The 15,902-nt window shown below is 48.9% G+C and overlaps 1 long non-coding RNA gene across 1 annotated transcript in view; it reads right to left on the bottom strand.

Moving 5' to 3' along the window:
• Positions 1-978: 978 nt before the first annotated feature.
• The window catches only part of LOC134911300 (uncharacterized), a 60,493-nt gene continuing 45,569 nt past the window's right edge, over positions 979-15,902 (bottom strand). The window contains exon 3 of the long non-coding RNA XR_010176462.1: positions 979-1,164. This is a non-coding gene — a long non-coding RNA (uncharacterized LOC134911300). The remainder of the gene's footprint in view (positions 1,165-15,902) is intronic.

Here is a 15,902-nt window from a genome sequence, read left to right as displayed (position 1 = left end):
ACCCCTGGCCCTTGGGTGGCTGGGGGGGGGGGGACCCCTTGATTGAAGGGGTCCCCACTCCCCCAGGGTACCCCGGCCAGGGGTGACTAGTTGGATTTTTGATGCCACGGCCGCAGGGCACTATATCAAAGTGACCCCCGGCTGTGGCATTATCTGTCCAGCTAGTGGAGCCCGGTGCTGGTTTTAAAAATACGGGGGACCCCTACTCTTTTTGTCCCCCGTATTTTTGGAACCAGGACCAGGCGCAGAGCCCGATGCTGGTTGCTTAAATATGGGGGAACCCCTGTCAATTTTTTCCCCATATTTCTGCAACCAGGATCGGCTCAAAGAGCCCGAGGCTGGTTATGCTTAGGAGGGGGGACCCCACGCAATTTTTTTTAATAAAATAACAACTTTCCCACCCCTTCCCACTGATATACATGCACGGATCTCATGGATCCCTGCATGCCTATCCAATCACGGGAAAAAAAAGCAGGTCTGTTTTTTTTAAGCACTTTTTTACGAGTTGTAATTTTTCACGGCAGTGTTTGTTTTTTTTTTGCTTTGCACTTCTTAGTAAATTACCGAGATTCATACTTAAACAGCCGCGTTTTGACCGATGGTGTATTCATTCGTAATTTTTTTCTTGGACTTGCAAAAAATTACGAATGCCCTCATCACTGCCGTGATTATTGCTTAGTAAATTACCGAGATGACACTTTGATGAAAAAACGGCATCTCGGTCAAAATCGGGAGCTTAGTAAATTTACCCCTGTGTCTGGAATTCTGTCAGCCAGTGTGAGCAGTGAGGGGACGGAGGGGGTGGAGACTCTCTGCAGCTAGTCACATGCTCTAGAAGATTATATAATAGTTACAAACATCATATTATCCTAATTGTTTGTCATATAATGGAATAAAGTATTATAAAGACAAGCGAGAACAGTATCTTTAGGTTTTTATTTATAATTGCAAAATGTATCTAATACCCGGAATGTTACTGGTAACTGCTTAGTGAAAGACAGCAGGCAACTTAATATTCTGCATTTCTTGTAGCAACCAACTATTGTAAAGCACATCTGGTGACTGAAAGGTTGGGGGAGCAAAGCTCTGGGACTAGGGGATAAGATGAGAAGCTGGTCATTGCTGCGCCTTAAACTTCTCCTCTCACTTCATGCTAGAAAATCCCTGTGAGAGAACAAAAAAAATGCATTTTCTTTCATTTAATATTTTCATCTAACAGACAAAGCAAGAATCACTGGGAGAAATAGTCCCTAATTTTATAACTCAAAGGGCAGTATTCAATTCTTTCCGCTCCCTTCCACACCTGTTCTGTTTCTGCTGACAGGCGTGGTGGGTGGTCTTCAGTATGCCGACTGTCGGGATCCCGGTGCACAGTATACCGGCGCCAGAATCCCGACAGCCGGCATTCCGACATTTTTTCTCCCTCGTGGGGGTCCACGACCCCCCTGGAGGGAGAATAAAATAGCGTGGCATGCGTAGCGTGCCACCGTGCCCGCAGCGTGGCGAGCGCCGCAAACCCGCAAGGTGCTCATTTGCGCTCGCCACGCTGTCGGTATGCCAGTGGTCGGGCTCCCGGCGCCGGTATGCTGGTCACCGGGAGCGTGGTATCATCATTTATGCTCGCTACCTTCAATGTAGCAAGGCACCCTAAACCTTTACGCAGCTAAATCTGATTACGATGGCATAGCTCCCAAAATTATCTCTCCAGGAGGGACAAAATGCTCTGCTTCTGGTCTTCCCTCTTAATGTATGATGCCGACTCCTGTGTTTAATAGGTTAATGGATAAGAAAGGTGTTTCACCACAGGTGATGGCAATCATAAAGTAAGAGGGAAGTCCAGAAGCAGAGCATTGTGCCCCTACTGGAGAGAGTCATGTTGGGAGGTATGCTATGACCTCGATATGCACGATAATGGGGATCACTTTAGAACTGAGATTGGGCGTGATATATCATTTGAATACTGCCCATTATGTACATAGCCCAAATACTGATACAAAACCTGATGCAGGTGCATAAAAGGTTTATTATCAACAGCACATATCAATGCAAGGATACTGTATGTGAAGGCCTTGAAGGCAGAAGAGTACACAAACAAAACTCAGGATACAAATCAAAGTTTACAGGCAGAAACACCCAGAAATAATATGCAAAGGTAAGCAAGCAGTAGGCAGACAGAATTATCTGGAATATATATTTACAGACATATCTCAGCAGTAATCAGGCAGATGAACAAAGTCCCAGTTCTAATGATATATAACAGGAAGGCTGCAGATGGACAGGTCAGGCAGAGAGCAACAGCAGACACGTGCACATCAGACAGGACAATATAAAGGAACATCACAAGAACTTTCCAGAACGTCAGTAACTTCAGAGGCAGATCCCAAGAATAACATTGTCAGTGGGTCCTTTATAACAGGTGATACACAGGTGAATGCAGTAATGAGGGGATTAACCCCTTGCAGGTGAGATCCAGAGTAGTTCAAGCAGTTCAGTTGAGGCAGCAGCCCTACAGGTGAACCCCAGTACTACACATTCCAAATCTACAAAGTCTCAACGCTTAATTGGCCACTCTTCATTTTTCATGGCACCAGACCCCATTCCCTTTTCTCATTCATATCCAAAAACTCTGTTTTTGTTGGAGGCATTTATGCAAAAACATCATCCTGTCAAGTCCCAATCTTCCATAAATGGTAGAAAGCCATTTATAGTTGGATTAGATGGGTACAAACATTTACTTCTTGAGCAGATAAAACCTGATCATAATAACCTAAAAGTAACTAAGGGGTACATTTACTAAGCAGTGATAAGAGCAGAGAAGTGAGCCAGTGGAGAAATTTCCCCATCAACCAATCAGCAGCTCTGTATCATTTTATAGTATGCAAATTATAGATGTTACATCAGTGCTGATTGGTTGCCATGGGCACTTCTCCACTGGCTCACTTCTCTGCTCTTATCACAGCTTAGTAAATGTACCCCTAAAACCGTTAGATACATATCAAATACAAACCGCAATATAACTATCTAATTTCAGGTATTAAGCGCTAGCCGTCAATATCGCATTTCCTGTACAGAGCTATGCTATTAATACATTTATTGTGTTTATTGACGATTAAAGAAACACACCAATTCTTTTCACTATTCATGACATCCCCACGCAGTCACATTTACATGTATATTATAATTTGCTGAATTTTGCTGCAAATCACAAAGAATAAATTGTCGACAGCAATAAGAAAGAGCACTTTGCATGCAAATTTATGTAATACATGAGGAATATGGTGTCCAAGCAAAGGAGTCCACAAGGTGTAGCAAAAATTATGAGATGAACCCAAATTGCCTAATTAATAATATAATGCCTGACTAAAGTATCCATCAGACCGAGCAGTTCATATACTGGATGAGCTTGATAATAAATGATAAGCTAAAGAAATACATTATCTACTCCTCATTGAAATTCATATTTGTTTTCTGTCTCCATCCAGTACTGTCATAGTTCTCTCATCTCATTCTTTCTGCTATTCCTTTGTCTTTTTTTGACTTTTATATTAAATACGATTACGTGACACAACTGAATATCACTGTATGTTGACTATATACTGTATATATCACACAAATTATTAGAAATTGCACATTGCGTAATGGTGTGAAACTGAACACAGTAAACACTAGCCAAGTGGCTTCCTTGTTATTTTCCATCTGATGCCATTGAATTTACTATATTGCTCTAAGGTTAGATCCCAATATCTCCTGTGAATGTAACAAGATGAAACCAGTTACAGATTACACCAACTTCAGAAGCGAAGTGTTACACATAGGAAGGCTGTTTTCATCACCTGTTCTCTACAGCTGAAAGTAAATGCTCTTGTGTAAAGGTGTCCTGATGCCACAATGGGTTCATGGAAGTTACTGTAATGCCTAACTATCCTTTGCAGGATGAATAAATGGAAAAGTAGATATTTCATAGAATTAACAAATTAAGTATATCATAAAGTTCTTCTAGCCCGGAGTGATTGGTTGTAAACAAAGCTGAAATGTTAATTTTGTATTTTTTTTAGTTTAATAAAATTCTGCATATATAAGTAATTACCAGCTCTTGCTAAGATCTAGTCACCCACTCCCAGCCACTGATCATATACACGGTAGAGTAACATTATTATGATAACCAGCTAATAGCCAGAGTAGCCGCTATGTGCAGAACAGACAGCAGTTAGATGGCTGAACTGTCATTTGAGACACATTTCTGGTAGCCCCCAGGTTCATTTTGATGGTGAGCTGCTAAACTGTAGCGTGTCGGTCAGCCCTCATGCATCTTTGTAGCCGCTGTTCACCTCTCACATCAATGGCACGTGGTGCTCCGCAGTTTGCACGATGGTTATTCGCAATGGTGCCATTTCTCCAGTCATGATACACCTTCACCACAGCAGCACACAAACAGTTCACAAGCTGCGCTATTTCAGAAAAACTAGCACTCTTAGTATGAAAGGCGATAATCATCTCTATTTGCAACTCGGATATATCGCCCCTTTTACCCATGACAGCAACAAGTGATATGTGTGCAGACAGCCTATCGCATACCTTATATACCCACCGAGCTGGCACATGACACGTGATGTACTTCATGGGCTACGCGCTGCCGACGTCGAATGTAGGAGGTGGTCATAATTATGTGACTCGACCGTGTATTAATAATGCAATAGCAAACTTGCTAGCATAGGGATCCCATCATTTTGAATAATGATAATCAGGGGATCGCATATGGTATAAAATTTGCTGACACTGTAAAAGTCACCAGATCTCTTTCCTTCAATTAAGAAAAAAAGCTACAGGAACCCATTTCAGCAAATTGTTTTAAATCAAGCGCATCCAGGGCTTAAATTATTGCTCAATATTATTAGTTAAAAATTTAGAGTGAGAAAAAAGAGTTGTTCTGGAAAATCCAGAACACGAGGCCTGATTCAGAGTTTGACGTAGGAGAGGGGACACTCACAGATTCCAGATTATCGGGAAACTGCAGCTGCAAGCTGTTCTATGCATGCCATAGCTCTGTTACCCATAGTTCCCCTTTTGAGCTGCCTGATTGACAGGCAGTGGCATTGAGGGAGTGGGGGTGGGGGGCTGTATTCTTGGAAATGTGGGGAGTGGGTGTTGCCCCCATTTTCTGGGAAGGGAGAGCCATGGGTCTGTGTGTCACCACTCAGACTTCCTGGTGTTGGCGGGTATGTCTAAGTGGTTGAGAGAGGTATCACAGGTGTTGGTGGCTATATGATGGACTTTTCCCCTGAAATGTTTCTCCCACGTACCTTGTCCTGTAGTACCATGCTCAGGAGGTAGGATAAATTAAAATGAAACTGGAGTGAGCTAGCAATTCCAACAGGATTTCTTTTTATCGAGCCACAATGAATTCTGTATTGAGAGGATGATTGATTAATTGGCATTAAATGTAAATTATCACAAAAAGAATTGGGCTTCAAAGAAGAACAAAGAGAAGACAACTGGCTACAATTCATACCACAAGGAGAAAGAATTGACTACATAGGAGAGGAATGGGTTAAACATCCTGTGAGGGGTGGACCTAGCTGTGAGGTAGTACAGCCTTAGGAAAAGGGGGAGGGTTAGGGTATATATAGGCTGCAGTGGCCATTTTGGGCCTCTTTGCTGTTTGAATTTCCTTTGGGTGAGTTCTGCCTGGCAGATTGTTCACCCTTCTATATTTAGTGCACTTGTTGGAGAAACTAATTCTAATATGGCCTCCAGCCGCCCACGGCGATCCGTAGGCGCGCCAGCCCGTTACCAGGCCAGCGAGGCTGAGCCCGGGGCCGGGATGTCCGGCCCCGGGGAGGCCGTTACTGCACATGGGGCTGCTCCGAGGTCGTTGGGTACGGGGCGCAGGACGCGCTCCGCCGGCGACCCTGCGGTCGCGGGTGTAGCTGCTGGCGGCCGCGGTGGGCGGCAAGTGGCGGTCCGGAGGTCTGACCTCCTGGAGAGAGGGGACCAACGGTCCTCACCTCCGGGGGAGGTCGGGGGTGTCGGGACGGTACGAGCCCGCGGGCGCGCGCTGGCGCGCCTCGCTGGACGGCGCTCGGCACCCGCTGATGTGACACCCGGCCGGTCCCGCCTGCCAGGGCCGCTTAGAGGCTCCACGCGGCGGGGGAGAGCTGGGCGGGTGTCGGAAGTGACGGCGGTCCGGCCTGGGCCCGTCGGTGAGCCCAGCGCCGGATCGTCGGATGTAAATGCACGGCAAGAGGCTGCATCGGCAGCGGGGGGCGCCAGGACAGGAGGCGGTGGGGCGCGCGCACGACGTGCGCGCGCGCCAACGCGCGGCTCCGGCGGCGTCGCTCGCACACGGGTGCGCGCAGCGACGCCGCATCTTTCTGTGTCCCCTCAGCCCTCCTCGCTGCGGATTGCTTACGGCGGGGCGAGGAGGGAAAGTAGGCCTGGTGGAGATCAACCAGGTTTTCGGGGTCTTTCGCCCAGCGGTGCTGACAACACGGCACGGCGGGCGTCACGTGATTCACGAAGCATTGCCTCCCGGGCTGGACGTGGCAGCTCATCTGGGCGGCGGGCTAGCCCCGGGGTAGGGACGGGGCGAGAGGCGGGCAACACTTCCAGGGGACTTGGGCGGGCGGGCACAGGAAGTAGGGGGGGGTTTATGTCCAGGGTGAGGTGCCCGGGCATTACGGACCTTTCCCCACAGGGCCGACCGATTTGTGGTCCGGATGGGTCATGGCTTCCCGTGCCCAGCGGCGGGTCCACGCGGCGCGTTCTGCCCGCTCGGCAACCAGCAGTTGACGCTCCTACGCCACGGGGTACAAATCTAATGCAAGACGCGTTCGCTGCGGCCCTCGCCACGGTGGTGGCTGCTTTTGGTCCGCTCTCAGCGGCCCCCGAGCGCGAGGTTGGGTCCGGGGGGTTGCCTAGCGGATCGGGCGCGGGTGCGGGCTCGGCCGCGCAGAGGGTAGCGCGTGCGTGCCGCGAGCTGGGTGCGGCCGCGGCTCAGCTGCAGCAGCAGCCACGGCGAGATGAGAATGTGCGTTCATCTGGCACGCCATCGCCTGGAAGGGCTAGGCGCTCGCCTCTGTGTGTCTCTGGGTCCTCTTCCCCTTTTTTGCCCGCAGTTGATCCGACGGATTCGGAGGAAGCGGAATCGGAAGTTGAGGACGTTTCGTACATCGCGCCTGACGAATCTGGATCCGACCATTCTACGGCTTCAGGTGAGGCTGAGCAGTCTGGGTCGGTTGCGAGTACTCCTTCAAGTTCGCGCAGCTCGTCCCCTTCATCCTCTTCTTCCTCCTCCTCCCTTTCCTCGGCGGTGTCCGACATAAGTAGCACGGCAAAGGCGAGGAAAAGGGCGATTAAATACGCCAAAAAGGCGGCTGGGAGGCAAGAGAGGCATAAGAGGCGAAGGAGGGTTAGCAAAGAATCTCGCAAGGCTAGGAAGCGGCGCGACTTGCCAGGCGTAGTTCGCTGCGAATATACCGCTGTCATGCGGGGGCTTAGGGATAGCTGCAGCAAAAGCATTCGTAGGGGGGACTACGTGGATGTCTTCGTCTTGACGAAAAGCGCGAAGAAAGAGTTCAAGGCAGCTACCGCCAAGAAGGGCATGGGGGCTGAGGCATTTCGCACGTTCGATAACTGGCTGGCGGGGTTTTGGGTTTTCGCGGCTTGTTACCTTGAGGACAGGCCAGACGAGCATATGAATGTCATCCGGTACCTGCACCTCGTGCATGATATGCAACGCACGTCGGCGGGTGACGAATGGCGTAGGTATGATGAGGAGTTCAGAGAGAAACAGGACGGGTTGTACGTTATGGACTTCGGGTTCAAGGACGTGGAGGTCTGGCTTAGGGTCACCAGGGCCTCGCAGCAGGCCAAGGAGCCCCGGGGCACAGGGGCGGACGGACACCGGGTCGGGCCGTCCGCCCATGCGCCCGGCGGGGACGGCGGGTCGGCCAAGCGAGTTAGGTCGGCCGTCCGGACTGGGAAACAGACAGCAACGAAAGGGTTATGCTTCGCGTTTAACAACGCGGCATGTACCTACGGCAAGCAGTGTCGGTTCCGTCACGCTTGCCTCCATTGCGGGGGTTCCCACCCTGCCTCCTCCTGCTTCAAGAATGCTCGGCAGGGTCCCCGCGCTAAACAACCCTACTCTAGAGGGGCATCCGGCGGGAGTGCTCCTCAGGGCGCCAACGCCAGTTAGGTTAAAGGCTATGCGTAAATGGTTAGGTTGGTATCCGAATAAGGAGGATGCCGAGTTTTTATACGAAGGTTTTAGTTTTGGTTTCCGCTTGCCTGTTGCAAGCGAGGTTACAGTTAGGGCGCAGAGGAACCTTCAGTCGGCTCGGGCATTGCCTTTAGTGTTGCGGGAAAAGGTCGATAAGGAGGTCAGGCTGGGCAGGATGGTGGGGCCGTTTGCATCACCCCCCGTGGCTGATCTCGTTATCTCCCCGGTGGGGGTGGTACCCAAAAAGACACCTGGGGCCTTCCGACTGATCCAGCACCTCTCCTACCCACCGGGGGCCTCGGTCAACGACGCTATACCTCCGGGTCATTGCTCGGTGGTATATCAATCGTTTGACGAGGCGCTCAATTTGGTCCGCAGCTACGGAGCTGGGGCCCTCATGGCAAAGATTGACGTCGAATCCGCGTTCAGGTTGTTGCCCCTCCATCCGGACTCATTCCGTTTTATGGGTTTCCGGATTGGATCGGAATATTTCATCGACAAATGTTTGCCGATGGGATGTTCTGTTTCATGCTCGTATTTTGAACGTTTTAGCACCTTCCTGCATTGGTGCGTGGAATCTTCGTCGGGTGGGCACGGCGTTGCCCATTACCTAGATGATTTCCTTTGTACGGGTCCGGCGGGTTCGCCGCGGTGCGGCGACCTGCTTTTCAGTATACGAGCATTGTTTTGTCACTTCGGAGTGCCAGTTGCCGAAGACAAAACGGAGGGGCCGATCTCTTGCCTGTCATTTCTGGGTATCGAGATCGACACAGTGGCAGGCGAGTGTCGCCTGCCTTCGGACAAAGTGGCTAAGCTTCGCGAGGCCATTGGCCAGTTCATGGGTTCGCGTAAGGTTAAGTTGCGGCAGGCGCAATCCTTGCTGGGCATGTTTAACTTTGCTTGTCGGGTCATCCCGATGGGCAGGGTTTTCTGCCGGAAGCTGGAAAGAGCAACCGCGGGGTGTGCCAGGCCGCACCACTTTGTACGGTTGCCCGCCGAGATAAAAAGAGATCTGGCAGTGTGGGCCTCGTTCCTGGAAGATTTTAACGGGGTTCGAATATGGCAGGCACCGACGGTAGATAGCGCCAGATTGCAGCTTTTCACCGACGCGGCAGGAGCATCCGGTTTTGGGTGCTATCTTGAGGGATCTTGGTGCGCGGCATCGTGGCCAGCGGAATGGCACCAGGCGGGTCTCACTAGGGACCTTCTGCTCCTGGAACTTTTTCCCATCATGGTTGCGCTGGAGATTTGGGGCGAGCGGCTAGCGCATCGCAGCATCCTGTTCAGATGCGACAATCTGGGCGTGGTGCACGCGATTAACAACCAGAGGGCTAAATCGCTGGTGGTGCTGCGGGTGCTAGGGCAGTTGCTGCTTACTTGTCTGCGCAGGAACGTGTGGTTCCGCGCGCAGCATGTGCCGGGTCTGGAGAACGGGGTCGCTGATGCGCTATCGCGAGGACATTGGGATAGGTTTTACTTGTTGGCTCCCGAGGCCGACCAACGGGGTTTTCATTGTCCCGGTTATGTCTGGCAGGTCATCGAGCCGGACTGGAAGGTCTAGCACTGCGATCGGTCGCGCCATCCACGCTTAAGGCTTACGAACAGGCCTGGAGCGAATGGGAAGAATTTGCTAGAGGACGGAAGCAACGAGGTAAGAGCGGGCATCGGATGATGCTTTCTTTTATTTGGCAACTTTATGTTTCGGGTAGGTCTAGAGCGGTGGTGTCCCGGTACTTGGCTGGCATTGCGTTCTTCTGCAGAATCAAGGGTGTTCCCGATCTGACAAAAAGCGGGATTCTGCTTAAGGCTATGAGAGGATGGGCGCGCGTAGCACCTACGCCGCCTGACAGGAGGCGGCCCATTGATGCAGCTTTGCTGCCTGGCATCATTGGGTCGGTTGGAGCCATCGCATCGTCTATGTTTGAATCGCTGCTTTTTAGATTGGCGTTCTCTATGGCCTACCACGGTGCATTTAGGATTTCGGAGTTGGTAGCGCCTTCTAAGCAAACGGATTCGCGCATGCTGGTGGGGGACGTGGTGGTGAGTGGGAGGTCCTTGCTGTGCAGATTGCGACGCTCTAAGACAGACCAGGTGGGGAAGGGCCGATGGGTCACCCTGGTTCCGGCACTTGAGGAGAGCATATGCCCAGTACGGTTGGCAGTACAATATGAGGCAGTAAGGCCCGACTGTCGGGGGTCGTGGTTGCTGCACTATGATGGGCTGCCAGTAACGAAGTTCCAATTTCGGTGGATGATGGGTCGCTGTCTGACGAGCTTGGGCCTTTCCCCCTCCCACTTCGGTACACACTCCTTCCGCATTGGGGCTGCTACGGCGGCAGCGGCAGCGGGTTTTTCAGGAGCCCAGATCCAGGCGGTGGGACGATGGAAGTCGTCCTGTTATAAGCGGTACATTCGCCCCGTCGCCTGAGATACTTTGCGTAAGCGTAGCTTGCATCAATCAGTTAGTGTAAGATAAGGTTTGCTTGGTTTATGCATATGTTATGGTCACTGTATGTTGGTTCGTTTACCCGTGTGTGATCCTACTCAGGGATTAGCCACTTGCCGCTGCGGGCGTGAGCCGGCAGCGGGGGTCTGGAGTTATTTTGCTATTTTTGCCTGACTTGACGGACTGAATTCTAATCATTAATTCGGCTAATCTGTGCTATCAAAGTCCCTCAGCAGGTTTTTTATGCTTTCACCTCCAGCTGAGTTATTTCATGTTTTACCCTCTTTTTCATACCCCCCCCCCCCAAAACCCCCCCCCCTGTTTAATTTCGTTTTGATTTTTTTTTTTTTTACCTTTCCCTTAATGTCTTAATGCTTTTGCTTCAAATTTATTAGAATCTCGGGAGATCGGCTAGGCCGTGACTGCTGCGACTTAGGAAGCTATAAAAATAATTTTTCTTTTTGGCAGATCCTTCAGGTTAACACAATTTCGATTTATGGCATAGAATTTAGTAACACATTTTACCCCTTTTCCTTCCATTCAGGTTGTTTCGCTGACGGCTTGTCCGTTTGGGTGGTTGGCCACTCTTATGTCTTTTGGGCAGCTAGGTTTTTGGCCTCTGATACTGCTCAGAGGTTTCCTGGAGGTCAGGGAATCAGATGGCTTGGTTGGCGAGGAATGATGTGGACAGATCTATTGAGTAGATTAGTCAGTCAAGCTAGGAAGCATGGAGTTCCCAAGGTTTTGGTTGTCCACTTAGGTGGCAACGACCTAGGGAAGAGGACTTCCTTGGAGCTACGGTGGGCCATGATACAAGATCTGGCAAGGGTGGCCGCAGCATGGACCAATTGTGTATTGGTATTTTCCCTGATGGTGCCAAGGTTGAGTTGGCGCGGTGTGGAGGACGGACGCGTAATAGATGAGGCCAGGATAAAGGTGAATGGGGCGGTGGCGAAGTGGGTCTTGGCCCACGGAGGCAAAGTGGTTCGCCACCCTAGGATTCGGTTCCGAGACAAACACCTTTTTCGGCCTGATGGTGTACATCTATCAAATGAAGGGATGATGTTTTTCCTGGAGGATCTGTTCCTAGTGTTGCAGGAGTTAGGGTAGGTCATGGTGGCGGTGCGAGGACTCTGGGAGGGAGTCCTTCGCTTTTGGCGGAAAAGAACGGCAGTTTGTAGTTGTATCGTTTATATAGGTAGTAAGTTTCAGTGTTATTTGGTTTAGGTGCACTCACCTCCATCGACTTAATGGCCGCTCGACCACCCATCCGGGAGGCAGCGGCAGGGCACCCAGGAGCGGTGGGAAGTCACTGTGGGGGTTGTGTTGACACCTATTACCGGTTTTTGATAAGGTGTTGGACGGTTTCGGTCAGTTTACCAATTTAAGTTTACCAATAGTTTAATAGAGCCGTTCTTTTTTCTGCCACCATTATGCCGGCTGATTCGGCAGCTTAACAAATTTTTCCATTTACAGGTTTGCTATGGTTAGGGTCAAATAAATAGCTAGCAATTTTTCTGCCAAAATCATGTCTCCGTGTCTTTATTTACTGGTATAGAAGGTAACTAAGGTTTACTTTAATAAAGGGGGTCCACCAAATATCACTAGGATGTTTAGGAGAAAGAATTGACTACATAGGAGAGGAATGGGTTAAACATCCTGTGAGGGGTGGACCTAGCTGTGAGGTAGTACAGCCTTAGGAAAAGGGGGAGGGTTAGGGTATATATAGGCTGCAGTGGCCATTTTGGGCCTCTTTGCTGTTTGAATTTCCTTCCCGCCCTCCCGCCCTATTGGGTAGAGGTTGTTTTGTTTTACGCGGAGTGCATTGGCGTTTTAATTGCTGGCTGGTTTTCATTCGTTGGCTATTTATAGGCGGAAAAGAACGGCAGTTTGTAGTTGTATCGTTTATATAGGTAGTAAGTTTCAGTGTTATTTGGTTTAGGTGCACTCACCTCCATCGACTTAATGGCCGCTCGACCACCCATCCGGGAGGCAGCGGCAGGGCACCCAGGAGCGGTGGGAAGTCACTGTGGGGGTTGTGTTGACACCTATTACCGGTTTTTGATAAGGTGTTGGACGGTTTCAGTCAGTTTACCAATTTAAGTTTACCAATAGTTTAATAGAGCCGTTCTTTTTTCTGCCACCATTATGCCGGCTGATTCGGCAGCTTAACAAATTTTTCCATTTACAGGTTTGCTATGGTTAGGGTCAAATAAATAGCTAGCAATTTTTCTGCCAAAATCATGTCTCCGTGTCTTTATTTACTGGTATAGAAGGTAACTAAGGTTTACTTTAATAAAGGGGGTCCACCAAATATCACTAGGATGTTTATTGTTCATTCAAAATGCAAAAGACAATCAATTGGAATCACAGATATGTTATAATTGGAATCACAGTATATAATGTAGTCATGAGGAAAGTGATAAAAAACATATTCAGCAATAACATATACTAACTTTCTAGCTTTCCTTAGCCAAGGTATAATGATCTTCACCGGCAATAAATGTTGGAGCTCAGGTACAATTCTGTGGCGCCACAGCGTGTCAATAAGGATATTGGCACACCGATGTATAAAGAATCCTGGGTTGTAATAATGACAAATGTATCTCCGTTCTATCCAAAGAGGGTGTAGCTAGCAAAGGGATGGTATTGTCTCTTGACAAATTTAACTCACTTGACAATGAGGGTCTTATGGTTGAATAAACCCAGTCTCTCTCAGTTAAAGGGATTTACTTATACTTGTATAAATAACTCAGGTGTCTATTTACTAGGCCTTGGATGGAGATAAAGTTGCTGGAGATAAAGTACCAGCCAATCAGGGCCTAATTGTCATTATTTAAACACAGCCTGTGGCATAGCAGTTAGGAGCCGATTGGCTGGAACTTTATCTCCAGCGACTTTATCCCCATACAAGACTTAGTAAGTAGACACCTTTGTCCTTTCCAGATTAAATGTGTGCCTTACACTTGACCAAAAACTCAGTCTGTAATGCAGTGTTAATGCAGGGGAAATGGTTGTCATTAATAACCCCTTGGCAGGGTTTAGCTTGTGGATTATGGCGCTATGTTGTCCGCGCCCTATGGTGCTATGTTGTCTGCGCTGCACAGCGGGTGACAATGGATACTTAAGCTGGACGTCAAACCTGCTGGTTGCTTTGGTCAATCAGTTCCAAGTTACTAACTCCGACCTTTATAGCGGAGATATTCTCTTGTTGGACCAATTGTAAATGGTTCCTCATTGTTACAAGATGTCTGTGGTGTCCCCGCATTTCACTAGGCCTGGCAGTGCCTAATCTCCAGCTGTGATGTCTCAAACTCGCTTACCCAGCACTTGGCTCTCCAGCAGCACCCCACTGCTTCCACTCTGCAGTTCTGCTTTCACCACCCAGTGTGACCCTGCGGCTGACACTCATTCTCAGCTCCCGCTCTGCTTCTGGCTCGGCATGCATCCAGCACCTCCAATCTTTAGCTGACTCCTCCTTTTTCTTCCCACAAGTTTCCTCTGGTCCTAAGCTGCGCTGCCCAATCAGATTTCCGCATCCAGACTACTTGATTGGACCAGGGTTCTCACATAAATTCTCCTGTGTCAGTGCCTTCACTTTCTGCTGCTGTGAACCTGTAAACAATCTTAAAGGGGCACACACCATTTTCTGGGGTACCATACTGGCCTTGCAGCGTCCACTTCCATTGGTCAGCTGCGTAACCTGAGGCTTACTCAGCTGGCCATCTGCGTGAACATCATGACCAATGGTTGCAATGTTGAATCCTAGCTTACAATGTTGGTTGCAATGCTGGGATTGCAGCTATATGCAGGAGGTGTCTCTTCTTCTGCATGTTCTTCCTTTAAATCGGACGAAAATTCAAAGGTGCTTAGTGCTTACAAGCATCTTTGAATTTTCATCCATCTCTGAATAAGGCCCACATTTCTTTCTTTATATTTTTTATTGAGGTGAAATGGGAGAACAATGGGGCAGTTTGGTGTGAAATTGCTGGTGCTTCTATCACAGCGCACCGGAGCCCTGCTCCTTCTCTCTGGTTCTTCCTTGCTGACTGTGGTGCTGTGGATCTTCCATTGTTTGGCACCCGCCTCAGCCTTTTGTCTCCTCTCCACCTGCCATATCTGGTGATTGCTGGAGCTCGCCCTCCTTAGCTACAGTCACACCAGTGGCTGCTGTGGGGCTGCCAAGTGTCTCCTCTGCTCTGGCTGCTCCAGCTTTGCTATAGGAAGCTATCGCTCCAATAAGGATGTGTACGCCACTCTATTCTAAATTGAAAGGGATAGTCATGCTGGCACCACATTTGAATCACTCCTTATAAAAGGAAAGTCTCTAAGCACTACTCCACGCCAGAGTATTAGGCTACATACCTGTACTCTAGCATCTAGTTCTGTGTGATTCCCAGTGTTCTAAACCAGTTTGTCTATGACTCTCCTTGCCTGCTTCCTTAACCACTTAACTGACGATTTTTCCCTTCAAAAGCGTTAACAACATTGTTTTTTAACATTTATTTTATTTAATAAAGTTGAAATTTTTTTTTTTAAATATTTAAACATTATATTATGCACATCTGCAGAACGGATATCCTCGTCAAAAGCGGGGGGACAGGATGGGACGGTGTATGAAATCTGACCATGCCAGTTAAGTGGTGACTTAACTGGCTACTACTGCCTTCAGTTTCACCAGTGTTCACCAGTCTTGTATGTACATAGGAACCCAGGTTGAGGGCCGTGACCTGCATATTGGGGGCAGCTAAGTCCAAACCCCATTGCGGGGGTTCCTGGTTAAAATCATCAATATTCTAGACTCCATGCCTCTGCTGTGGGTATTAACAAATCCTACAAGTACAGGTAACAACCATACCATGTATCCGAGATTTGTGACAGTTGCGGGCATTGCTCACTATTGAAAAGACTCCCAACACTGACAGCCCTAAATTTTAGCTTCAAAGCACTCACCAAAGATTTTGTGTTGTGCCACCTGCATCTCCCACAGAAAACATATGGAGTGCGTGGAATGGATTGCAGCTGTGATGCTGGATATCATAGCAAAACTGAGTACAAAGGCAGGTGGTTGACTTCCTGATAAATGTTCACTTGAAGCAATGTCTAGCTTGTGATTTTAGGAAACAATTGTTACAGTACTGCTCAATTATCTTAGAGATCGTACAGATGCTCAGATCTCAGCATGGAGAACACATGTCAGAATGACATCGGCCAATATTATCACATATGTGACAAA

The sequence above is a fragment of the Pseudophryne corroboree genome, chromosome 4, assembly GCF_028390025.1.
Source record: "Pseudophryne corroboree isolate aPseCor3 chromosome 4, aPseCor3.hap2, whole genome shotgun sequence".
Taxonomy (NCBI): domain Eukaryota; kingdom Metazoa; phylum Chordata; class Amphibia; order Anura; family Myobatrachidae; genus Pseudophryne; species Pseudophryne corroboree.
Note: the sequence above shows the minus strand (reverse complement) of the source record. Positions and strands in the feature narration are given on the sequence as shown.